General features: G+C 33.2%; 1 protein-coding gene across 1 annotated transcript in view; it reads right to left on the bottom strand.

The window, feature by feature from the left end:
- The window catches only part of LOC131853445 (uncharacterized), an 87,283-nt gene that overhangs the window by 5,035 nt on the left and 54,532 nt on the right, over positions 1-27,716 (bottom strand). The window lies entirely within an intron of this gene.

Raw genomic sequence — 27,716 nt, 5'->3', positions numbered from 1 at the left:
GAGCATATTCATGACAATACATGTTTGTATGATTATGGATATTCTTCTTTACACTTAACAAAGTTGACGGCCTTGGTGGTTTAGCAGTTTAGCCCACCGCTTTACTTCAGATGATCGCGGGTTCGATTCCTCGTACGGTACAAACATTTGTATTCATGAGTATGATTGTTTGTATCGGCCTAAGTGTTTTCTATGTACATTATGTATGTGCTAATACAAAAAAAAATTACCTATATTGATATATTGATATAGGTAATTTTTTTTTAATGAGAGTAGATGGCGTTGTGTGAGTTGTCCAGGGGTATTATTACTATAAAATCAGTAGTGACATTGAAAAATAAAATTTATTCCCAGTAATATATAATATATTTTATTCTAAACTGTTATAAGTTGATCGTTGAAGATGCAGAGGACAGTTACGGCAAACAATATTATTGTATTATATTTGACAAACGAAGTTTTACACATTGTTGTACTCTTTGTACCTTTTTATATATTTATTTTTGTACCAATTTTGAGTGTATTTTATTTACAGTTTTTAGAGTTGTCATATTTTTTATTGTCACCTTTGCTTTGTTTGTACCTTCATTATAAGTATTTATCTATTGTTTAATTTATATCAGATATACAGTCCATTCATTCTATCTCCCACAAACATAATAACTATTTTTAAAATTATATAATTATCCAAAAGTAAATATGGCTCCGGATATGTATGTTTATCATCAAAACTCCATGCAAAACGCAATATATTTTGTTCAGAAATGACACATATAACGATTCCATAGTGACCCCTTAACCTAAATTTAGTCGACGGATCTCCAAAAATAAATGTTTTCCAGGTCAATGCACTTAGGTAAGTCAGACATATCGTCAATAAATTAGCGATTTTCATCACTGTTATATAGCTAACATATTACTTACAAGCTGTGCTCGCGGTTTCATCCTCGTTAAATTTCAATGTAAGATATAGCTTACACATAGGTATATATTCATATATTGATGCATAAGCTATATTACAGTAAAGTTTCATACAAATCCGTTCAGTAGTTTTCCGTGAATCATCATTGCGTAATCGTCATTGCGTAAACATCCATACTTACAAACTTTCGCATTAATAATATTATATTAAGATTAAGATATTAGTCATACAATTTAAATACTCACCAATTATCACATTAAAATTATAAAAATAACAACCTAGGACTATTAATATGGTGAAAATATCTAAGCTCAAAAGTAGAGCTTGTACTATGAGTACTAAATAAAATATCTATAGAAATCATCATGACCCATATGTATTAGTCATGATAATGATCACATTACTCATTATACAAGAATTCAAATATACTTTTAAAGTCTCGTGTTAATACACATTATCAATATAGTTATCTATATCTATATCGGGTCTTAACACGAATTTTATGGTATATAAAATTAAAAAAAAAATTACCTCTCTCGATGTTTCGACTAAATTTTATTAGCCGGGGCCAAGAACTAACTGGAGTAACAGCGATTTCAATATAGCGGTAGCTGTCAACAGTTTGTTCAACTACCGTCATTAGATTGTCCAACGAAAATACCCGACACATAGTACTCGTGGATTAATAGAGAGAAATAAAAGCGCAATCATTTCACAATATTTTAATGTATACTTTATATGAGAAAAACTCTTTAGCATTCCATGGACTTACTGTGTGGGTGTCTGTTGCATCGTGTCATAGAGAGGGAAACTCCGAGCAGTTTCCGGGACTTCTGGGACGCTTTGCAGCCCTATATCAACTTTTTTTTAAAATACCTTCACCTCTTTTTTAATAATAATATCTTCACGAATATAATACAAGACTAAACTGACCCGCATTTGCCATTGTGCAACTTGCTAACATAATCTAAGTAAGAAACAATTTTCTTGAAATCCCACAGGGAGGGCAGATAATGAGCTCATCACCAAAGCCACGGGAAAGGTTAGTTAAATATAATATACGGAAGTGGAGTAAAGCGATAAGTCGATTTGTGGCCTTCAAGGAACGTAACGTCAACAAAATTGGTGATATTCGTGAGCCCAATTCTGAACATGTCAATGGCGAATATGCACGCAGACTTGATTGTAGAGAAATCAATAATGGTATATCTATCTGTGAGAACGGATTGTGAATTGAGTTGTGTATATGATCATTTGTATATTTCACTGAAGTAGACTATGAATTAGTCTGCTTTGGTACCTTTGTTCCGCCTAATTCAGCCGCCAAACCGCTTAGTAAGAGGTGTTTATAATATTTTTTTTCGGACTACTCTAATGCTGTTGAACGCAGCTGGCTTTTAAAGCTTCACCGGACGATAGGGGGCGAGTGCAGATGGCACTCTAAACCCGCGGAATGACTTACAGAGCGGCTGAAGGCCATCTCCCGTTTGACGGACGCCACTTTAGTTTGAGGGCACCGCTAGGGGTTCGAACCTCGGCTCAGGCCTCGTACTATCCATCCCCGTTTGAATTGGACGGGGGATCGTGATCGATCGTGATTATAATAGTAATCAACAATCTACACATCGCCATCTAGTCCCAAGCTAAACAGAGCTTGTGTTAGTTAACTGCTATAAATACATATATTTGTCAATAAATTATATACATAGTAAACACCCAGACCGATACAAACAATTATGAATACAAATGTTTATACCGTGAAAAGAATTGAATCTGTTACCATCGGAAGTAAAAAGAGGCCACATTGCTTGTCCTTCCAGTACTATAAAATAAAAAAAAAATTGGCACAAATTCAATAAAATTTGCTAATTAAATACCTCATTTAACTATCTATATCTTTTTGAGATAGTTATAAATCGTTTAGTTTGTCTTTACAATCACATATTATTACACTTTTTTATATATGTACAAAATAATGTACTCTTAATTCTACTAGACATATGTGTCATGAGTGATCTGTAGCACAGAGAAGATAATATTTCTGTAGTAACACAAAAAGGTTATAACCTCAATTTGGGAGATTGTCCAGAAGTTCAGTACATCAAACAAAACAAGTATTATAACTTTATGCGACTTTGTGTACAGTTTTTCTAACTGTAAACTTCGTGTTTGATGGATTGGCACTTAGGTATTACTTTACATACTCAATCAGAGGGGAGTACATGTGAACTGGCAACTTCTGCTCGGAGTTTCATATGTTCAAAGTTACTTGTCGGCTGTCATATAAATATGTTTGGGAGTGGAGAAAAATAAAAAAGGTTGATTGGAACAGAAATGCTAATGGCATTATTTCTGTATTTTATACTACTTAATAAAATGGCTACTGAGCTCCCAGCTTCCCATGTTATTTTAATAATAATAATAATCCTGGACGATTCACATAGCGCCATCTAATCTCAAGCTAAGCAGAGTTTGTGTTATAGATACTAGATAACTGATATAAATATTTTTTTTGGTAAATGCATACATAATATACATAGAAAGCACCAAGACCAATACAAAGAAACTCATGAATACAAACGTTTGTAATGTACGAGGAATCGAACCCGCAACAATTGTATAAATGTATGTATGTATGTATTGTAAGAAGCTCAAGTTATTAAATTAATATCAGTAGATTTTAAATATACCATATAGCACGTCCTGTAACTGAAAAATTATAAATATATGGAAATAAACTTTGAAATTAAATAGTTGATTCACAAAATTTATAATATTTGGGTTAAAGCAGTATTATATTAAGAGTGCGATAGTATATTTTGGGAATCAGGTCATCTGATGGTGTAGTACATCAGTAAAATGACAATGGTTTTAATAATTTTAACGACAATTATGTTAAAATTCATTCAATTCTTGCTATTCGAATTTCATGATAGCGCGTGGCCACAGTGTATTCAAATCAGGTCAAAAAAACTTGGTGCACATTAACAGAATTTTTATCTGATTCACTCCCCCGTGATAGAAATATCAAACTAACTTCATTCGATAATTGGTGTAAGCTCATAAAGGTCAGGTCAAAAAAACTTAGTACACATTAACAGAATTTTTATCTGGTTCACTCTCCTGTGATGGAAATAATAAACTAATTTCATTCGATAATTGACATAAGCTCAAAAAGGAGGGGTCCTTTGTTCTATAAAAAAATACTCAGGGAAATATGTATAGATTTAGAATTGACGATGCCTCTAATTACCCCATCTCGGATAACTGTCGTAAAGGTTTCCGAATTTGAAACGTCCATTATAGGGTCTTTTTTCTTTAAGAAACTTGACGATGTCTTGACATAAAGATATTAAGTTGAATTAATATTTATTCCTTACTTTGTAGGAAGGCAAAAATTTTTAATTGTCCTACAACGCCTCAAGACTTTTTTCTATTTATTTAAATATAATATATTTTCTTAGGGAAAGTGGTTTTTTCCTTATCGCTAGAAAAGTTTTTGAAGTGTTATTATCTAATTAGTTTGATAATTACATTAATTGTATAATTGGATGATGGGTGTTGCCTGTATAAATATAAAATTTAGCATTGAATATACTGTACTGGTTATTGTTTTACTGGTTTGCTTTGAAAATGTTATTTTAGAAAAATAAAGTTAAATTCCACGCAGACGAAGTCGCGAGAACAGCTAATTATGAATAAAAAATATATATTCTATAATATATATGTTCTATAATTTTCGTTTTCCGAAATCTAACATTACCTAACTTCTAATTCGATGGCAGACATTTGGTAATGTTAGATTTCGAATTGTCGTGTCAGTTTGTAGCATCGTAGTTTCTAATGACTGGACTGATTATTTTGCGTTTATGTTTTGTTTGAAAGACAAATTGATTGAGATGATTCTCAGTTACAATTTATTAGTTTTTAGTTATTTGGGAGTTACTGAAAAATATGAATTTTATAATAATGTAGATAGTTCTCTAAATCATTATTTGTTTACAAATTAATCTGGGTATCTCTGCTTTGCTACGTCTGCCGCTTGCAGCTTGCTTTGTGAAAGAGTCTACACGCGGTTCTATATTGTATTGTCTGTAGGTAAACTCTAACATATAAAAATAACACTATTTGTAATGTTATGTACATTAGAAAGTTACATAATGTGTTTTTATACATTATGTAACTTTCTAATGTCCTTTCTCTGTATAGATGATGTTTACTGTAGAGTAAACAGTTTATTTGAAATACCAGTAGCTTGATAACAAATTGATCCTGAAAATTCAGCACGTGGCACTTACAATGTTTGTCGACAAAAAAAGTGAATAATTGAAATTTTCAGTAACGAGCGTTCAGGGACATTTAACGGAAGCCATAAACCGGTTCGTTAATGGCACCTCGACCCATTAACGCGTTGTCTGCTTAATCACCATTATATATTCCAATAAAGTAGATCTTAATTGGTGAGTATGTGAATACAATGATTTTTAATAAAGTGAGTGTAACATTACGACTTTTTAATGGTCGCAATGGAAAAACTGAGGTCTCTGTGTATTTTCCATTGCACATATCACGGTTGTTCTGAGGAATTTACAGCACTAGTCCGCCAGGAACTATAATACCATCCCGATCATTCGGATGAGTTGCGGCCCATCACCGTGCGTTTTTCATGAAACATTTTGTTATGTGCAGAACCACATTGTGAAATCACCTTGCAGCAATATTTTTGAACAGCTACGATATTGAAATCTTCCAGAAAATAACTTATTCCTAAAAGCTTTTTAAAAGGCTGGCAATGCACTTGCAATTCTCCTGCTGTTTCGGGTGCTTATGTGCTGTGTTAGTCATTTACTAACAAGTGACCGCAAGCTCGTTTGTTCCATGTATGGCCCTCCATGATACGTGTCTTATTTTTTTAATAATGGGCTTTATAAGAAACATGACCTTCCATGGTCCACCCGAGGTAGACTGAAAAAAGACGTCTACTTAGGTATCTCAGTCTCAACGATTTCAGGCGAAGTCGAGTAGCGTGGTTTGTAACCTGTGTTTCGATTGTAGGGTGCAGATTAGGTAGTGCAATTATAGGATAAGGCATGAAGATACCTTAGTTTGGAATGTTAACGTCTGAGTGGCATGATGGGTGTCATACCGCTTACCATTAGAGGGGCTATAGCTTCATTGGCATTTCAATTAAAAAAATGGTTATTACTAAATATCTTTAGATAAATATTAATCGGTGACTATAGCACTATAATTTGTTATCGACCACAGATAATTAATTAACTTTATTGACCAAATAAAACATGGTTCAGTAGAACTTAATGCATGAAATGAACCGTAATTCACAAATGCAGTTATTGATTAAATGAGTAGAAGTCGGACGTAATAACTTAAAAGCTCACTCATAATATATCAAAAAAGTCGTAGTATATACAAATTCAAAAATATCTCACTTAAGATTTTCGCGAAATACATCATCTAATTGAGTAGTAACTTCTTTCTTTAGGAGATAGTAGGTAATTGAAGAATGAGTAGAAGCACTAAGACACGCTGTCCAAAAAAACCAACCATAAGACAAGAAAAGAAGTGAATAATGGGTCTATAAAGTGATTTATGGGCTCGTTCATAGGTACTAATATTTCATCGCCATTTTTGTATCGTACGGTGTCAAAGTTTAACGAGGTTAATAACCACCCAATGATGTCCTTGTTAACGGTCCGTCTGGTCGTCTGTCTACTGTTCATTATTTTGCTTTCCATTAGGCATATTAACAACTAAATTTTTATTGTGCCTTGCCCACGCAAAACTTATATTGTCTTTTTGTAATGGGAATGGAATTAGGATACCTTCCTTAGTAGTTAGCCTACATTATTAATGCGTAGGTGGAGGAATACAAACTAATATACTCATGACTACGAAGTTCGTACCGTGCGAGGCATCGAACCCGCGATCATCGATGGTAAAGTGATGTGCTAAACCGCTAGACCACCGAGGCCGTCGTCATTTAATTCAATTCAGCATGCTTAATGTGAACTTTTTTATATATTTGTTTGACAAACAAGATAACGGAAAGCAGCAACCGATACCTATATACATATATAACGAGTGCCACAGTTGTCCCAAAATGAATTTGTTTTTCCCGTGCCAGCTCTTATACGTTGCTATTCGTGTGAGGACTAATATCACATGCCTCTGTACTTTGTAATATCTTCTGCCTATTTCACCCCTCAAATCGCTTATAAAGCAAGATGATTGGTGGCTAAAATATTTGAGACAATTACAAACGAGGGGTGAGTTTTGGTCTACTAAGATTTAAGGTTTCTATAATTATTGCATGGCTAATCCTTGTTAATGTTTGTATATTTAAAACACCATTTATTTAAAAGAGCTACACGTAAGTTTCTTGTTAGTACATCTTGTGATGAGCCTCCTTTCTGAATGAGCGGTATAATAAAAAACTGAGACTATTCAAAACTGCTTATACTACTTTTATTTGAATAAAGATTATTTCTATTTCTAATGATTTACAATCAAGATATATTCCCGATTTCTGCAAATTTTTTATTTTATTAAAATAATTAGTTTCATTCTAATAGCTCATCTCAATTAACAACAGAAATCCCAACTTATTAAGTTGATACTCAGTCCCTGTAAATATTTACTCTGTGGAATAGTATACTTTAGAACAAGGAAAACGTCAAGTAAACTCAAATGTTTGCATATAATTTCACTTGACAATACATGCAATAACATGAAAACTAGTAGAGTCGCGCGTACATTAGGTAGGTAGAATATACAAATATAGAATATATACATTTTATTCATAGTTTCAAAATTAAAATTCTAATATTACAGTAGTGTAGTAGTGTGTGTGTGTGTGTGTGAGAGAGAGAGAGAGAGAGAGAGAGAGAGAGAGAGAGAGAGAGTTAATATAGTGTAAATAGTATGAACTGTCATACCATTATTATTTATTATATTATAATAGTATAATATCCTCGGACAATTCACACGACGCCATCTGGTTCCAAGCTGAGCAGAGCTTGGGACTACATAACTAACTGATAGTAATATACGTAGAAAACATCCAAACAAAAACCAATACATTCACACTTATGAATGTACCGTGCGAGGAATCGAACCCGCAAACATCGAAACTAAAGTGTTGTACTGAAGAACTAGAGTAAGCGGTCAATCTAATATATACAAATAGAATATACATCACGACTGTTATCCTAAGTGGGGTAGTCAGAGGCATTCTGAACTGTCGATGTCGTTATAAACCACAGAGTTATTCCTATGTTCTATGTAGATAGATAAAATCTTTATTCGTATCGAAAATATTACAAACATACTGCTATAAATAAGTCTATACTTGTAAGAATAATACATATAAGAAAAAAAGGCGAAGGTAGTGAACACATTACTTGACATGAAATAGGTATATGTAGTAAGCGAAATATGGGATTTCGCTTAATAAATATAACTTTATTAATACAATATGTCAAGGGCGAGCCTACTACTGTCTTACTGTTTTATTTTGTTTTGATATCAATGTTTCTTTCATCTGAGTGTAAATAAGAAAAAAAAAAATTATGTTACAGGTTTGAACCCTCGACCAGATAGATTAGGGTAGTAAACCATAATAATAAATATCCCTAGACATTTAATACAACGTCATCTAGTCCCATTGTAAGCAGAGCTTGTGTTATGGGTACTAGACAACTGATATAAATACTTGAATATTTTTTTGTAAATACACACGTAATATACATAGAAAACACCCAGAACGATACAAAATTATATGATTACAAAGGTTTGTACAGTGCGAAGAATCGAACCCGCGACCATCTGAAGTTAAGCAATGTGCTAAACCACTAGACCTTCGAAGCTGTATGTATTGTATATATATATTGTAATATACCTACATAATTTCGTTACAGATTATGTCGTAAAACTGATGGCTTGTCACAAATTTTGAACATTCATCAAAGTGCGAATTTCAGCGTAACTATACAAGAACAATTTGTTCAGTAAACTCCGAAATAGCTTCACCTTGTACTTTATAACCACCAATATCTTTGAGGGGTTGAGACACGTTAAATTTATGCAGGCGCTGTTACCCTAAAGGGGTGCATAAATACCTGGCAACGGCATATAATGCAGGGTTGAAGAAATTGAATCCATGTTTCCTCGACTGTGTTAGAGGCTAATGTTTCATATATGTATGTAAGTACATCTAATTTTATATAGCGAAAAAAGTAGCTTATTTTCAAACATATAGGTAAGTCTAATAATAATAATAACTTAGAACAATTTACACGGCGCCATCTAGTCCTAAGCTACGCAGACCTTGTATCATATGATGATGATACGGACGACCCCGGTGATCTAGCGGTTAAACACACTGCCTTTCGATGATTGCGGGTTCCCTTCTTCCAACATTTGTTTTCATGAGTACGATTATTTGTATCGGTCTGGATGTTTACTATGTACATTATGTATGTAATTTTAAAAATCATATGTATGTATTTATATCCGTTGTCTAATAGCCATAACACATGGTCTGATACGTAAAGAAAGTAATATATTTAAGAAAATAATGTAGTGATATAGAATACAAATGGGTGATCTGAATAACTAAAGGTAATAAAAAGATATATCTGCCGTTATGATACAATCTCACATTGCAGTGGCAAAAATTAAGTGAAACGCTTCCATCGCTTCCTCTCGCCATGAAAGCGGTTTATATCTCCGGTGCGGTGACGGGAATGACGTTTCCTCGACAATTTATCGGCACGAGAAATTGTTACCATTGTGAAATAGAATGCACGGCATTAATTATGCTGTTTTCTTTATGAATTAATAATATAAAACTAATATATTGATATATTGAAATTGACTGTGTGGTCACGGTATTGACGACGGTAATCTGCCACAGTAGTGCCGATACACCACACCGTCAGTAGTCCTCCTTCATGAAGGTGGACAGCAATTTGGTGGGGAATATGTACCGGGGCACAAACGCCTTGAAACTAGCGTTGTGACTCGACTCTACTTTTGTCCCCCTAAATGTCAGGTACTTGGTCCATATATAATCGAAAATGTTTGACGGCGGGGGAAAAGGGGATTGTTAGTAATGTGGATTGATGAAATTAGGCCTTAGTTTGACAACAATCTGCAGATTTTGCTAAGCATAAGAGGAAACACCACTACACATCTTATGTAGGTTGTAGTGTAGCCCACTTATGCATAAATGAAATATCTTGTTTGGAAAGTATATACTATATCCTAACGTAAAAACTAACGCTCCTAAGAACATCCTACAAATCTTATTCCCCACGGGTTCAGGCAGTGAACTTTGAAAAAGGGCGAGCACAATAGGTCTGTGCAGGTCGCAGTGTCACAGGTCTTAGCATCTGACTATTGCCCAAAACCCACAATAAAACAAAAATGTGGATTGATGACCTAATTGCTACCATTAAACCATGACAGGTTGACCTCCACGCGGTTTCACCTGGAAATCGTCGTGATAAATTGCTAGTGTATTTAACCTGACCTCATGCTCATCTTATTATCCTTCACTGTTGTCCTGCCAGCGAAAACCGTTAGCGTAGGCGTGTGCGCCATTATATTATCATCCATAAAAAACAAAATAGGTAGATTTATAAGTAAAACATATAAATATATACTGGCATATTCATATTAGTCCTTTCTAACTGGCCTGTGATTTATGTCGCCGCAGGGTGTACGAAACGGAGAATTATGTAGATCGTATAAAGGAAGCCTGTTGTTATTTATTTTTCTGTTTTATATAGACTTTGTAAATACTTGTTGTATAATATGTTATGTACATCTATATAATATCTGAAAATTAAAAGAAATAAACTTTTCTTGATAAATAAAAAATAATATGTAATTACAAATAAGAATGTTAGAATTAATAATAATCCCTGTACAATATAAACAGCGCCATCTAGTCCTAAGTTACGCAGAACTCATATTATGGGTACTAGACAATTGATATTTACCAAAGAAAATCTAAGTATATCTACTTAGATTTTCTTTGGTAAATAGATACATAATATACATAGAAAACTACAGACTCATGAGTATAAATGTTTCTACCGTACGAGGAATCGTACCCGCGACCATCCTAAGTAAAGCGGTGTGCTAAACGTTAGACCACCGAGACCTTTAGTCCATATATAAATATAAAAAAATGTAACTGGTCGTATATCGAAGATATATGAGAAAATCTATTATTGGGAGACTTTTAACGTAACCGAAACTAAAACAATGATCACTAATCCCATAAAAGGCCTTAACTGATTTGGGGACGGTTTTCTCTAATGTATTGTGGTAAGAATCTCTTAAGTATTTGTTTTATTCCAGTTTATACACATTTTTATGTATATTGTATTAAATAAGATCATGGTACACCTGATGGTAAATGGTAACCGTCGCCTGTATATATGAACAGCACCATCACGTTATCATGATGGCGCCTGTGATACCATTCATTGGCATTTAGGAGAATTAAGATGTGATGTCTCTATAACCTGATATTTCACTGCCTTGCCTCCACTTTGTAAGTTGTGTTTCAGTTGCAGGATGGACCCTATAACTAACAAACAACTTATAAAGCAAGTTAAGTTAGTAAGTTAAAAAATAGGTACATAAAAGTCGCCGGCACAGCAGGATATTTAATATCATCATACGAGTCTGTCTGTTTACAATTTAAAGGACGTAGATTAATTTCTTCGAGTGTACATAATCCGGTGCAAGATGCAATCAGGTAGAAATTATGAAGGAAATCAATGTGTAATTTCTCTCTGCTTTGCAGTAGTTTATTACTCGTGTTCATTGAACTGCAACACGTCTTAAAGTAGTCTCCTGATATATTTTAATATGCCATTAGAAGAAGTATTGAGAAATGTTTATTTAGAAGTTTAGATTCACTGTAGTGAACATATTAGTTCTATAATACCTTATTCTAGATCACAAATTTCCTTTGAAGTACTGTTTGATAGACAAATATTGAACATTGTAATAATATTTTTTTTATAAATTGTTGTTTTATAAACTTGATGTCTTTATTGGTGATGTCGTAGAAACTACGATAGAGCAATGAACCTTATGTCTTACAATTTGGCACTGGCCTTGTGAGAATGAAACAAAAACTAATCTATAGAAGAATTTAATAATAACATTCTAATGATTCTAAAAATAGATGCTTCTAAAAAAAGTTTACCAGTTTCATACAAAATCGTTTTGTTTTAATTGAAGTGAGCTTAGACTGGGTTATGAAAACTTTAATATCAAACTATGCAAAACAATTGAAAATAATGGAAATAACATAGATATAAAAATTATTTGTTCCTATTGGACGCAAGACTGGAATGTATGAGTAGAAAAGTATTTAATTTACAAAAAGGAACAAAACAAAATGAAAAAGTTTTATGTTCCACGTTCTATTTTCAAAATATTGTATTTTATTTTTAAGAAACTGTTTAATGGCTGTTGGTGTTAAGTAAGTATTATAAACTAATTTATAAATACAAGCAGGTATTTGTATTCATTATTTAATCGTTACAATAATAATTATAACCATCACCATTCTTATCACAGATGAAAATAGGAAAGTTGCGTTATAAGCTGTCAACATAGTAGTATAAGCAATAGTTGACCTGCCACATTTTTTTCACAAAAAATTAATACAAAGAATCTCATTTCGGTCGGTATGGTCGCGGTCTGAGTGTTTTCTATATGCATTTAAAAACGTATCTATGTATTTATATCAATTGTCTAGTACCCATTATACCAGCTGTGCTTAGCTTGGGACTAGATGACGCTGTTCAATTGTCCTGACATATTATTACATGTGAATTTAACATAGGAGGGAACGAGACTACCGTAATCGTCTCAAATTATTAATGAACACATGGTTTTTTTTTTTGGACTACTCTAATGCTGTTGGCCGTAGCTGGCCTTTACAGCTTCACCGAACGTTAGGGGCGAGTGCAGATGCCACTCCAAACCCGCGGAAGGACTTATGGAGCGGCTTAAGGCCAACTCCTGCCTGACGGATACGACTTTAGTCTGAGGGCACCACTAGGGGTTCGAACCTCGGCTCAGGCCGTCGTAATTTCGATCCCCGTTTGAATTGGACGGGGGATCGATCGGAGGGGAACACATTGTGTTTGTGTCGTCAAAATTTGAACTCACAACTCTTCGGTATATTTCGAGATAGTAAACGACTAAGCTACGACGCTCTTGGGGGCTCACGGGCTTGCCTTTAGTAGATACTTATTAAATCAATACTAACACTACAAATAGAATATTTAGTTGCACGTGCGAGTGCGACCGCCGTACTACAATAGAAGTTAACTTTGACACTTTTAAAAGCAACTTTGCTTCTAAACTCGGCTTTCAAGCGACTATTGAATAAAAAATGCCCACTCTGTCACATGGCAAGCCGGAAATACGTCATTGTGCATACTATAACGATTTGGAGCCTTTGTCAAACACAATGGGTTACAACTGGGGGGAACCATTCTGAATGGGCCAATGATGCACGTGTGTAGTGTAATAAGTCCATTATATCCTGTATATAATAATAACCCTGGACAATCCACGCAGCGCCATCTATTCACAAGCTAAGCCGAGTTTGTGTAATAGGTACTAGACAATACAATATTTGTAAATACATATATAATGTATATAGAAAACAACCAGACCAGTACTCATGAATAAAATGTTAGTACCGAGGAATCGAATCTGCGGCCATCGGAGGTAAAGCGGTATACTAAATCGCTATACCATCGATAGCAGTATTACACAATAGTTAGTTGTAAAAAATATAGGAAGCCAATAGACATTTCATGAAACCGAATAACTTTACCCAAAAGGTAAGAGGAAACATGAATATAAATTTAGAACTGCATATAAATGTGAAGTGTTTCCATTCGTTATCTAAATAGGAGTAACGGGTAGAGGAGATTCGTAGTAATGGTACCTACGTACCATGTCAGCTCGATTTCCAATCGGTCACCTCTGGAAACTCTCCTGGATAAAGCTATTGAATTGTCCCAAATAGTACTCAAATTCACAATCGTCACACGTAGTATAAAATATAAATCAGTAAAATTATTTAATAACTAGCTGTACCCGTGACTTCGTTCGCGTGGAATTGAACTTTATTTTTCTAAAATAAATGTAGCCTAAGTTACTCCTTATTACATTAGCTTCCTGCCAATAAAAGTCCCGTCAAAATCGATCCAGCCATTTCAAACAGACAGACAGACAGACCGACATAAATTATAAAAAATGGTATTTATATTCATATGCATGTAGTAAAAAACGGTTATTTCAATATTACAAACAGACACTCCAATTTTATTTAAATGTATAGACTAGCTAACCCGCACCACTGTTTCTGTATCGCACTTACTAGTCATTTATCCCAATTTACGTCAATTTACATAATATTTATAGCCTGTGTGTTATTGTGATATATAAGCTATATTACTGTAAAGTTTCATTAAAATTCGTTCAGTAGTTTTTGCGTGAAAGAGTAACAAAAATTCAACCATACTAAAAAACTTTTGCATTTATAATATTATTATTAAGATTTAAAAACTATTTGCAACTTTCCATTCTTTAGACTAGATTGAATTTTTTGAATAAGTAATATAGACTTCAGTTGACCTATTGCACTATACTAGCTGACTTAACAAGATTTATTGATTAAGTTGCTATTATGTTGTAGACAAAAATTTACTGTATAATTACTATTACATTATTTTATAAATTTTTTTGGATAAATAAATAAATAAATAAAATTCATCTTCCATTGGTGTCTTGCCAGCGTATACATTTAGTGCAGGAAGCAGCAAAACTTCATCATCATGTAATTTAGTACAAACGAGTCTAAGTGGGCACCCCTGTTGACTCAATATTCTACGATTTGCCATACTCGGACTTTAAACTTAATTATTGGAAGTTTATGAACGTTAATGGTCGTGATTGAGTTTCTTTGACAGTTTTAAGATAAATTTCAAACGATTCCATCAAATTGTTTATGGATTGTACTTTGTAATTTAATTTAGCCCTTATATCCGGATAATGTTCTATAATCGATTTTAAATTAAGAACGTTTCCTAATTTAATAATTTGAGAAATATTTGAAATTGGAACTAAAGTCGCTATGTTTTAATTCACATAAACGATTCATCAAAGATAGTGCAAAAAAATTAAAGTTAATAACTTATATATTGAAATGTACCTGTTTATTTATTGATATATACTCTAACCTTGCTGGTCTAGCACGCCGTGTGACTCCGATGTTTGGCCGATGGTCGCGGGTTCTATTCTCCGCACGGCACAAACATTTGTATTCATGTATTATTGTTTGTATCGGTATGTGTGTTTTCTATGTATAATATGTATATATTTACGAAAAAAAACTATATCTATTTATGTGTATCAGTTATCTAGTACCCATAACACAAGCATTAGCTAGCTTAACTTGGTCTAGATGGCGCTGTGTGAATTGTCCTGAGAATATTATTATTATTTGAAATTGGAATAAGCTCGCCATGTAAAATTTTACATAAAATTTTATACAATTCACCAAAGAAACTGTAACAAAATTAAAGTTAATAACAACCAAGCCATACTTAGGAAATTAGTTTTTAGTAGGGATGCTGTAATGATAATATTTTATAGTTTCAGTGCCGTTATCTGTCACGTACTATTCACATTAGATATAGACAGTAAGATATATGTACATAATGGACAATTTTATTGCCCTCACGTTCAGCATTTATTCATAAAATGGCAACCCACATTGCCACTAGCGTCTAGCGCCGCTCTTGTTGTTCACAGCTAAGGTACCACTATAAATTATTTATGGTTATTATTCTTTGAACTACATAATAAAGTATATAAAAGATATAATTAGATATCCTCACGTTTGTAACCTGTATATGGGCAAATCAGAAATACTACCCAACTTATCTATTATAGGGCACAGAAAAAGTAAACACAGAATCCTTTCAGTTTAATTCATAAATAGGTTTAAGGTGGTAAAATAGATTTATATAATAATAATTATTATTATTTAAATCTTAAGGAGTGTAAATTTGATCAGTCCTGACTCCAAAACTAGCGTGAATATAACTTACGCACCATAAATCAGGAGTCAGTTCCTTCCCAAAGTCCAAAAACATAAGTACATATTAGGTACAGGTATAGGTGCAGATAGATGACATATATATTTATAGCTTAGCGGCTTCGTGTAAGATTTCTAAAAACCATAAACTATATAAATAGTCTTCTAAATAAATAATTAAAATCCTTTGTCAGTTATAATAAAAACAATTCGCTACAATCGCAAAGCACCTATTTTTTCAACGGCCAAAAATATTTTCCTTTTTCAGCGTACGAGTAGACCACGAACGTTTGCCCTGTCGTTTGCAGAGCGTCGTTGTATCGAGGTATGGAATTTTATTCCTGGGTTGATAAAAATAAAAAAGGTCTGACGGTGCCGGGGTATACAGGTAAATTATCCTGATGGCATACCTACGAGTATATATGGCGGAATGTTTTTAAATTGCATGTTAGAATCTCTCCAGTGTTGCCAGGTAAATACTAAATTCTGAAGTAGAGGAGAGAATTGTCAGTAATGGTGAGTAGTGGTGGCATGGCTTGTTAGGTGAAGAAGGGGCATCTCATTCGTTGTTAGAAATGTGGACTTTTAACCTCATTGTTAGCAATGTATCATGTCAGTTTGATTTCCTCGCGGTTCGGTCTGAAAACCAGCGTTGTTAATTTCTTCACGATGGGCTACGTGACGTGATGTCATGTTTATGGTCATTATCATACTCCACTGGTGCTATATTCATCAAATATCTATTCGGTCCCCCTTGGTGGGCTATCTCACCAAACTTCATCTCATTATCATCTACTTAAAAATAAGCTAAATTATTTCATAGACCATGCGGATTTCGTCACCGAATCTTCTATGGAAGAAATACATACAATAGTGGTAAAGGATTGTTAGTAAATGCAATGTACTCAATCAGATCGGCACCACGCGGACGAGGTCCAAGGTTTAGCTAACTGACCTAATTTCATGCTTATCCTACCATCCTCTATTGGTGTCCTACCAGCGCACCTATATTATTACCTTAAGTGACTGCACCATACAATTTACATCTTAATAATATTATAAACTCGAAAGTTTGTAAATATGGATGTTTGTTACTCTTTCACGCAAAAACTACTGAACGAATTTTGATGAAATTATAGTAATATGTCTTATGCATCAGAATAATAAATATAATATTTTATATTGAAATTTAACGCGGGTGAAAGCACGGGCACAACTAGTCATCTATGTAATAATACATTAAGAAAAATTATGTACCCCTTTTTACGAATTTTTGTGCGGACAGAGGAATTGAAATTTCGCAAACTTATAATTTATAATGGGAGGTGTGCAGAATTCTAATATTTTTTATAACAATAGAACCTTATTAGTTCTCAAAATTATAATTTAAACTAATTAAGGTTGAATTTCGATAATTAGGTGATCATTAGTAAGTAAATAAAAATACATAAAACATAAAGCGTATTTCTCCCTGTTACAAAGGGGAGTTATCTGGTCATATTGATGAAGCCAATACCCATTATTAATCTGGTTCTGTCAATATTATCAAGCGGCAATTGGAAAATTGATTTTCGATATAGGGTTGCGTACTGACGATGCATAAACGTCATAGCATTTTCACTTTATGAATTAACTAATAACTTATCTTAGGAACTACCTACTGAATAATCAAATATCGTATTATAATAATAATAATCTCAGGACAATTCACACAGTGTCATGTAGACCAAAGTTAAGCTAGCTAAAGCTTGTGTTATTGATACTAGATAATGCATAGATATATATTTGTTCGTAAATATATACATATTCGACATAGAAAACACCCAGATTGGTATAAACAATTATACTATGTTTGTAATATAGTAATACAGATGTTTGAGCCGTGCGAGGAAACGAACCCGCGATCATCGGAAGTAAGGCATTGTGCTAAACCGTTAGACCGCCGAGGCTGTCGAAATTGGAAAATTATTTTAGTGTATGATGGACCATTTATAAAGGAAGGCTATATAAAATGCCGACCATATGGAGCGGAGCATCAATGAAGTGTTGGAAAATCAGGTAATATTTTTCCGTCTCTCTTTCACTTATGTACGTTGTAGGGGTTGTTCCTACACTTGTTGATAATGATAATTGATATTGATAATTGATAATTGATAGTGATAATTGATAGTTATAATTGATAATCTACGGGGATGATAAATAAAAGATACGTCCCGTAGTGAGCGCTTGATGTTATACACTGATTTATTGTATAGTAATATATGTATAGTGAAATGATATATGCTACGTAAGTGATAATTTATAAGTATATTATTATTATGGTACGGTGTTCCGTACATCCTGCCCCTCTAAAAAGAAAAAAAAAATTGCTATATTTGAACATTAAACAAAAATAATAATGAGTCTTAATTTTAAATGATATAAAGTTATTTTACATGCTATAAGGTGATTGAACAATATTTATCTTACAACTAAACAAACTATAACTAAACACTAATTACACAACACAAGAAACGTTACGTAGTTTGAGATTTTGTTGATAAATGTACATAACTATTCACTTCAGGCATCAAATAATCTTTATAAAAACCTCTTTCCTTTTCTGTGTAAATTTCCCTTATTATATTTTCTGATGGATAATGTATCCACATTGTACAATTATTTTTGTTTTGTTGTAATCCGACTCCATAATTGTTGTCTATTTGATAATTGTTTGCGAGCTTCTCTACATTCTTTATAGTAGTTTAGCGTTTTCGTTACATAACCCACGCCATAAATCAGACCTTCACGTTTTACTTGTAAAATATTACTATTATAAATTAAGCTATAAATATGATGATACAAATAATTATAAATGAATAATTAAATATTATTTTGATTTTATGTTAGTTATGAATATTGGTAGAGTGCGTGTGTTAGTGGTGCTGTGTATTTGTGGAGTCGTCATTGCTGAATTTTGTAGTCGACCTCCTACTTTTAGAAGCCCGTATTCGTCTAGATAAGGATTTAAACTAGATATTTTACTACTGGCGTGTACCCGCCCAGTCTGCTTAATATGACGTATGTCATTTTCAAAGTCATGTTTTTGTACTTCCTTTACAATTAAATTATATGATTTATTTATTTCTAATGACGATAATGATTTGTAATATGATGTATGAGATTGTTTTTCGCGTGTTCGCGAAATGAAACGTGAGATCCAGCCGACGATATTTACAATTCGTGTTAAGGAGCTGTACCTATTTAATAAGTCTATAATAAGTGAATTGTCTTTAATTATATTATTATGTAAAGCTGCATACACAATAATATTTTTTTTTGTTCGATAGTGGTAGGTTGATAAATATTATTGGTTATATGTTCATGATTAAAATTACGTAACCATTCTGGCCCTTCCCACCACAAAATATGGTTTGATAAACGATCAAATGATAAACCTCTTGTTGCGCAATCAGCTGAATTATCTTCTGAACGTACATGATGCCAGCGTGATGATGGGATCACCTCAAGAATTTGCTTAACTCTGTTGGCTACGAAAGGCTTCCATTTTGATATATCTCCGTGCAGCCAACCTAACACAAGCATGGAGTCAGTCCATGCCTGAATTGTGGTATTTTGATTTGGTACTGATTCTAGTACCTTTTGTAATAACTGACTCAAGAGTAAAGCGCGACATAATTCCAAACGTGGCAATGATACCTTTTTGTTTAATGGTACTAGTTTCGTTTTGGCGGCGATGAGTGTTAGTGTGACGTCGCCCTTATCGTTGACACAGCGCGCATATATGACACAAGCAAACGCTTTGTCTGACGCGTCACAAAATGCATGTAATTGATATAAGTTGTATGTATTACCGAAATATCGTGGTATGATAAGTTTATTGATATTTTGTAATTCACCTTTTAACTGTAACCATTCATCTTGTAAATTTGTTGGTAATACTTGATCCCACTCTGTAATACCGGATGACCATGCTTTTTGAAAAATAAGTTTTGCTCTAATTGTAAGTGGTGGCAACCAGCCGAGTGGATCAAATAACTTCGATATGTCGGATAATAACTGTCTTTTTGTGATAGAGTGTAAAGTATGATAGTCTAGGTGATGATTGAAAGTGAATGAGTCAGATGATGGATGCCACTTCAGTCCTAGTGTTTTTCTGGATTCAGTACATCTAAATTCATATGGACTATTTATTTGATCTGGATTTAAATCTTGCAATAACTCTGGAGCATTACTAGACCATTTGCGTAGATTCATCCCTCCCCTGCGCAGCATACTGATAAGCTGTTTCTGTAACTCTCTAGCTTCTGATAAGGTGTTTCCTCCACTGAGTAAGTCGTCCATAAATAGAGAGTTCTCTACTACTGGCGCTGCCAAGGGATATGTACTGCTTTCATCCCTAGCAAGTTGTTTAAGGGTTCTCATAGCCAAATACGGAGCTGCCTTTGTGCCGTACGTGACAGTAGTAAGATGATACTCACGAAGTAGTTGGTGGAGTGAGTCACGCCATATGATGGATTGTAGATGCTGGTCACACTGTCGAATGCGTATCTGGCGGAACATTTTTTCAATGTCCGCAGTAAGGACGTACTTATAAGTCCTCCAGTTTAAAATAAGTGTGAACATATCTCGCTGTAAATTAGGACCACTGTACATGAGGTCATTGAGGCTACTACCGGATGAAGTTTTTGATGATGCGTTGAATACTACTCTCAACTGAGTAGTTGTTGAATCGGGTTTTTCTACCCCGTGATGCGGCATATAATAAGCATTTTTATAATTATTGATATTTTCGACTAAAGTCATGTGATTAAGCTGCTCATATTCACAAATAAAATGTTTATAATTTTCTGCCAAAGTTTGATTTTTAGACAGTTTATTTTCTGACTGCTTGAACTGTGCGATGGCTTTGGGTTTGGACAACCCTAGTTGATTTTGGTAGTTAGGTATCATAGGTCACGCTACTTCATATGTACCGCTACTCAATCTTATAGTAGTATTTTGATCTAAATCCTCACAATACTGCTCAGCTTCAGTGAGATCAGATGTGGATTGATTAATTCCTTCTATCTCCCAATATTTTGATAAATCTGATAGGTCATGTATAACTACATGACACTTGAATGTTTTGGTATTACCGGACAATATCCAACCTAGTTTGGTTTGCTGTGCTATGGGTGCCTGTGCTGGACCCTTGATAAGACCCTCCATGATAATTTGTGAATAGACACTAGCGTCCAACAAAAGGTCAATTGGTCTAGACACGTTGTACTCGGGATCTGCTAGATTTAATTGTTGTAAGTGTGGCCATGATTGGCTGTTAAAAGACACAGAAGGTAAATTGTTTACCACCTTTGATATAATTAATGCTTGAGTTTCAAATTTATAATCGCCATAAATAGACTGGCAATTTAATGATACAATACCCCTACTCTGTTTAGATCCGGGACCTATTCCTGTAATTGATGCATGATAATGATTCCTTTTTAATTCTAATATTTGAGCTGCGTTCTCAGATATTAATGAGATTTGAGACCCTTGGTCCAAAAGAGCTCGTAATTTGATATAACTACCATCCGCGGATACTACATTTAATAAAACAGTAGTCAATAAAATTTCTTCATTATTACTCGCCACGTGATTGACCTTATGCTTAGTCTGCGAAGTTGTTGGCGTGGCAATGGTCGGCGGCGAAGGTAATTTTGCAATACATGCGTCATGAATTAGTGTATTATGATTTTCTGTACATAATTTACACCGTTTTGTGGAAATGCAATTTTTATCGTAATGATTATAAAGACAATTATGACAGTAACCTAATTTCGTAAGTGTGTTCAATCGAGTGTCCGGTGTCATGTTAAGGAATTTGTGACACATGTATATGTGATGATGATAATTGCACAATGGACACCTAGAATTGTTATGTGTTGTAATAGTATGATAATCATAATAATAATAAACTCTTTATTGTGCACATAGAAGAAATACAATAAGAAAAAAAAACAATAAATAGAAAATTATGAACAATAGTATGATAATTGTTATATGAGAAGTTTCGATGATTATGAATATTAGATTTATTATAATTAGGTTTATTTAAAGTATTTCTAGGTTGGTATGATGAAATGATATTCTGTTGCGATTGTGGTTTCACAACGCTATTCTCTACAACCTGAATAGGTTCCAGAGCTATGAATTTGGATTCGATGAAGGACATGAATTCATTTAATGATGGCAACTCTCTAGGAGAGTCACGTGCTTCTTTATAATCGCTATAGGTTTGGCTATCTAACTTTTTACAGAGAAGATGAACAAGTAATGGATCCCACGTATTAGTATTGATCCCTAAATTGTGAATGGCATGAATACATTCGGTGGATGTGTCATACAATCTTTTTAAATTAAATGAAGTTTGTTTTGGAATTACTGTCTGATTTAAAAATATCTCTATCTGTTTGGTAAAAAGAATTTGAGGGTTGTTATACCTATTTGTTAAAATTTCCCATGCTGTATCATAATTTTCAGAGGATACATGCAGGTGTTGTATTAATCGTTCAGCTTCACCTTTAAGTTTTCCTTTAAGGTGTTGCATCTTCTGAGCCTTAGTAATGGATTTATTGTTGTGAATGGTTTCAGTGAATAAATCTAAGAATGTGGGCCATTGGGTATAATTTCCAGTAAATGATGGAATCTCTATTTGAGGTGTTGATAAATGGATATGGGTTATGGACGCTAATTTCATATTTAACTCGCGTTTAATCTTTTTATATGATTGCTCGTATTCGCTAAACTCTTCCTCATATGATATATCTCCGCCTTGTAATATATGATCTATTTGAAGGTGTAAACTGTCAATAACATTCCACTTAGTTTGTACATTCCTAAGCTCATCTTCAATCTCCCACTTCTCTGTTATGGTGTTTATGCTAATGTTCTTTACTGATCGATTAAATGCTCTAAAATTCGTACGTTGTAATGCTATTAAGTTGTCAATTTCACCACTTGGTTGCGTGGCCTTATCCTCCTTTGAATAAGTGGATAATATCTGTCGTATGGACTGATACTGCTCTTGACAATATTGGTAAACATTTCTCGTAAAATATTCGGACTTGACATCTGGTTGGACCGAGAGTTGTAAATGATTTTGTTGAAACTCTCCCCAGAAATTATCTAGTATCCAGACGAATCTACGGGGATGATAAATAAAAGATACGTCCCGTAGTGAGCGCTTGATGTTGTACACTGATTTATTGTATAGTAATATATGTATAGTGAAATGATATATGCTACGTAAGTGATAATATATTATTATTATGGTACGGTGTTCCGTACATACGTAGACGTAGAACAGGTTTTTTTATTGAGGGTTTTTGGCTATTGTCAGGTGATTAGACCTGTAGCACTTCGACCTACATAGATAGACCTATTGTGCTCGCCATTTTTCAATATTCAAGAATGAAAGGATATTCTTATGAGCGATAGTTCTACCTCGAGGATAGAGTGTATACTTTCCAAAGGAGATATATCGTTTATGCTTGGACAAGGTGTTTCACGTTTTCTAAAACAGTAAGGTCAGTTATTTTATATACAAATATAGTAGAAAGAAAGATATGCCAGAAATGCATGTGGTTTTATGGATAAAATATCAACACAATATTTTATTTCTTTTGTGACGTCTTGTTATGATATGAAAGAATAACTTAGCATTTAAATTGTAAAATTACGATTTTGTTTTTCTTTTATTTTGGTATGTCATTACAAAACATATTTTATATGATATACTTATATTAATTTTCGGTTGGGGGCCTGGTGATCTGTATTACAGGTTATGCCTATTTCAGACACCAGCTCCTCACAGCAAATCGATTAAAATAATAAATTTAAGTATTTTACTATAAAGGTATATTCTTTCTAGTACAATACATTCTTTATAGTAAAATACATGTATTGTTGCCATCATGTTTGTGAGGAGAAATAAATAAATCATATTATATTATTATATTATATTATATATTATATGTAACACATTAAAGTACTTTTCTCTTAAATAGTAATATTTTTCTTGTTACAGTTTTTCTCCGTAAATTCAACATCTAATATAATATATGTTGTATATTAATTTGTTTAATAACGAGTTAGAAATATTTAAATTTAATTATTTTTGCTTAAAATATGATGATGTTTTTATAAAACAAAATCTTCATTTACACATGTATATATAATCATTTTTTACGCAGCAACACGCAAGTATCTCGCTCGATCTTTTTGACAAGAGTCTACGTTCCAATGAGTGGTAGAATAAAAAAAACTATTCCAAAGAGCTTATATTAAGTTTATTTAAATGAAGATTATTTCTATTTACATGTCTTTGTCACCTAACTTCTTTTAAACGTCTGGGCCAATTCCAATGAAATTTTGTGTAAATATTTCAATCGGTTCCTGGACAGTTTGGTAAAATAATCCATTTTCCGGACAGGATGACATCTGCCCTGTCCACAAGTATTATATATAAAAACTAATAGCATTTCCATAAGTATGATTGGATTGTTTTATATACATAATAATTGTCTGTCTGTAACACCTCGTCCCTTATGATATAGACAAAGGATCATAACCGCTTTAGATCTCTATTTTTAAAAACAAGTCTTTTTACGTTCATGGACCATCTCTACATAAATTAAAATTGTATCCTATTTAATATCGCCTATAACAACATTATTCTCTGCCCTTGAGGCTAATAAAGGATAAAGGATTTTCTTTCAAGAGAAATTAGAGACACTCTCGTGGGATAACCCAAAATCCTTTAATATTTTAATTTTAATTATCTATTATACAGTATTTGTAAGTTTCCTTCTTATTCTTATATGTTGTTAAATGTTTATTATTCTCTTAATAACCATACTTTACACACGATTCCTTATTAGAAACCTATACTGCAGATAAAAACAAACGCAATTCAACTTTTAGATCGCTTTGTCGCTTTTAATTTTAAATTAAGAAAATATATTTTTTAGAAATCACATTTTCTTTAAATATACAGAACATATATACATTTTAATACACACAGATTAGATACAGACATAGACACGGATACATTTAAGGACAGGTGCCATTTTAATAATTTTGAAACAAAGATTTTTAATAATAATAGAATAATACATTCGCCTGCCAATGAGCATGAAGACAGGTCAGTTGGCTTGTTGGTTTGTTGTAGGGAATTTACAGGAATTATTGACGATCGTTCACAAAAGTAATCGCGGGGAGGTCCTGCTAGTTCCTAATATTTATAATCTACTTCTCTTATTATATTGGCTCGTACATTGATTATGACAAGTCAACTTTTACGTGGTAACTGAATATTATCCTGATAGATTCCATGTGAATTTGTCACTATGGGCTAACTGACCTGACTTCATGTGATAGGGACACTCTTCGATTCCATTAGCATCCATTAAAAAAAGTAATGGTTTCACTAGACTCCATTACCGATTATTCCCCACCCCTCCTGAATAAGGGCTGCTTTTATAATACCATTGACATAGTATACCATACCATAGATATATATACCATGTATGTAGTAGACATAATTCAAATTCGACGAGCTTCTCGAGCGGGTTCGATTCCTTAGTACAAAGATTTGTATTCATGACTATTTGTATTGTTTATCTTAGTATTGGTCTGGGTGTTTATTATGTATATTATGTATGCATTTCCAAAAAAAAAAAATTATTAGTATCAGTTGTCTAGTATCTACAAAACAGGCTCTTAGCTTGGCGCTGTGTATATTGTACAGGGTTATTATTATTTCATAAATACAGTATACTTTATCATCATTTGTCAGATTTCAATCAGCAAATTGTATACTGTAGCGGTGTATTGATTTTTAAATGCAATACGACGGTAACTCGACGAGCGTTTTCCGTGCGTTGGCCGACTGTATAGCATCTGTTGATTACTTCGTTGTATGCATAAACGATTGTGTTTTCCGTCTATATGTACACAATAGTGATTACTTAATTTGTTTTATAACGTCCCCTATGTTGTAAAACAAATTAAGTAAAACAAAATTAAGTAAGCAAATCAGTATGCAGCTGATGGTAAATGATACATTTTCAGAACGTTTTTTTTATAGAAGTACTATTATAATAATAATAACAATAATATCCCTGAATTATTCACATAGCGCCATCTAGTCTCATGGTAAGCAGAGCTTGTGTTATAGGTACTAGATAACTCATATAAAATTTGTCTAAAGTTAATTTTCCAAAACCATTTTTCAGGTAATTCAGTTTACTATTAAGTGCGCGATGATAGTAATGCCGTTGATGTCCATACATCATACGCGCTTTTTGTTTGTTATGATTCCATAACAACCATACCAAACCATATAACATACAAGTTGTACGTTGGTACATACTGAAAGAGCTAGAAAAATGGTTAACTATAGAGAGTGTGACTGGAGCGAGTTTCCTATGCGATTTATTTAATAAAAATCCAAAAATATAGGCAACGAAGATAGTTCACAACAATACAGTCAAAATATATAATGGACTTGTTATTTATTGATCCTTCTATAATTCAATATAGCTTGTTTGTTAGTTGTTCAGTTTGTTAGTCACTAACTAAGAAATCACTATTAAATTACACTAGCTGTGGCCCACGATTTCACCCGCATTAAATTTATAGCCTATATGTTATCTGATATATAAGCTATATTACTGTAAAGTTTCATCAAAATCCGTTAAGTAGTTTTTGAGTGAATGAGTAACAAACATCAGTTATAGTCACAAACTTTCGCGTTTATAATATTAATAATAAGATTAAGTAAGAACTAGTACTAGCGCTTACTGAAACAACATTTCATCATGGTCCATGATAAAAATATTGTACCCCTTTTCAACGCGTCCGATCCGCTCTCAGCTCTATTATTTTCCTTTCTTTATTTCTAATTCCTTTACTGAATGAAAGTTGGGTCAATTGCGGTTAGCGGTATATTTTTTATTTGATGCTCTTATAATATTTATGTTGGAAGAAAAACAATCTTTATAATCCGATTCTAATCCAGTCTCTCGAGTTTTGTCAAAATTACGATTCCATTCCCTTCGTTGTTCATTTTAAACTGATTATAAAGAGATTTTGGTTTGCAATAGGGTAGGGGATCAACTTCAAGGCAAATAATCGGGGGAGACTGTACAAAGTCGTTTGCTTGGGTACCTCTGTCCCGCCTATTTCTGCCGTCAAGCAGCTTGCTGTGTAAGCTGTATTCAATTTGAAGATTAAGATTTAGTAGTAAAATGATACAAGTTTTGTCATCAATCTACGGAATGATACCTTAGTCCTCTGGAATGGAATATATGGGGCATTAATGCCACATTAGGTATAAAAAAATGTCTAAATCTGTCAAAAATTTTAAAAAATGTTAGGGGTGAACAACCCTTATCAGGAGTAGGAAATATATCCAAATATATTATTAAATAGCCGATTCTCAGAACTACTGAATATGCATATAAAATTTCCTAAAAATCGGTCAAGTTGTTTCGGAGAAGTATGGTAACTAACATTGTGATACTAGAATTTTTATATAAGATTATAAAACAACTTGTTATTAAACATATTAATTAAACA

The sequence above is a fragment of the Achroia grisella genome, unplaced genomic scaffold (genome assembly GCF_030625045.1).
Source record: "Achroia grisella isolate CSIRO2021 unplaced genomic scaffold, CSIRO_AGI_Agris_v1 utg902, whole genome shotgun sequence".
In the NCBI taxonomy this organism is placed as follows: Eukaryota; Metazoa; Arthropoda; class Insecta; order Lepidoptera; family Pyralidae; genus Achroia; species Achroia grisella.
This window is presented reverse-complemented; position numbering and strand designations above follow the sequence as displayed.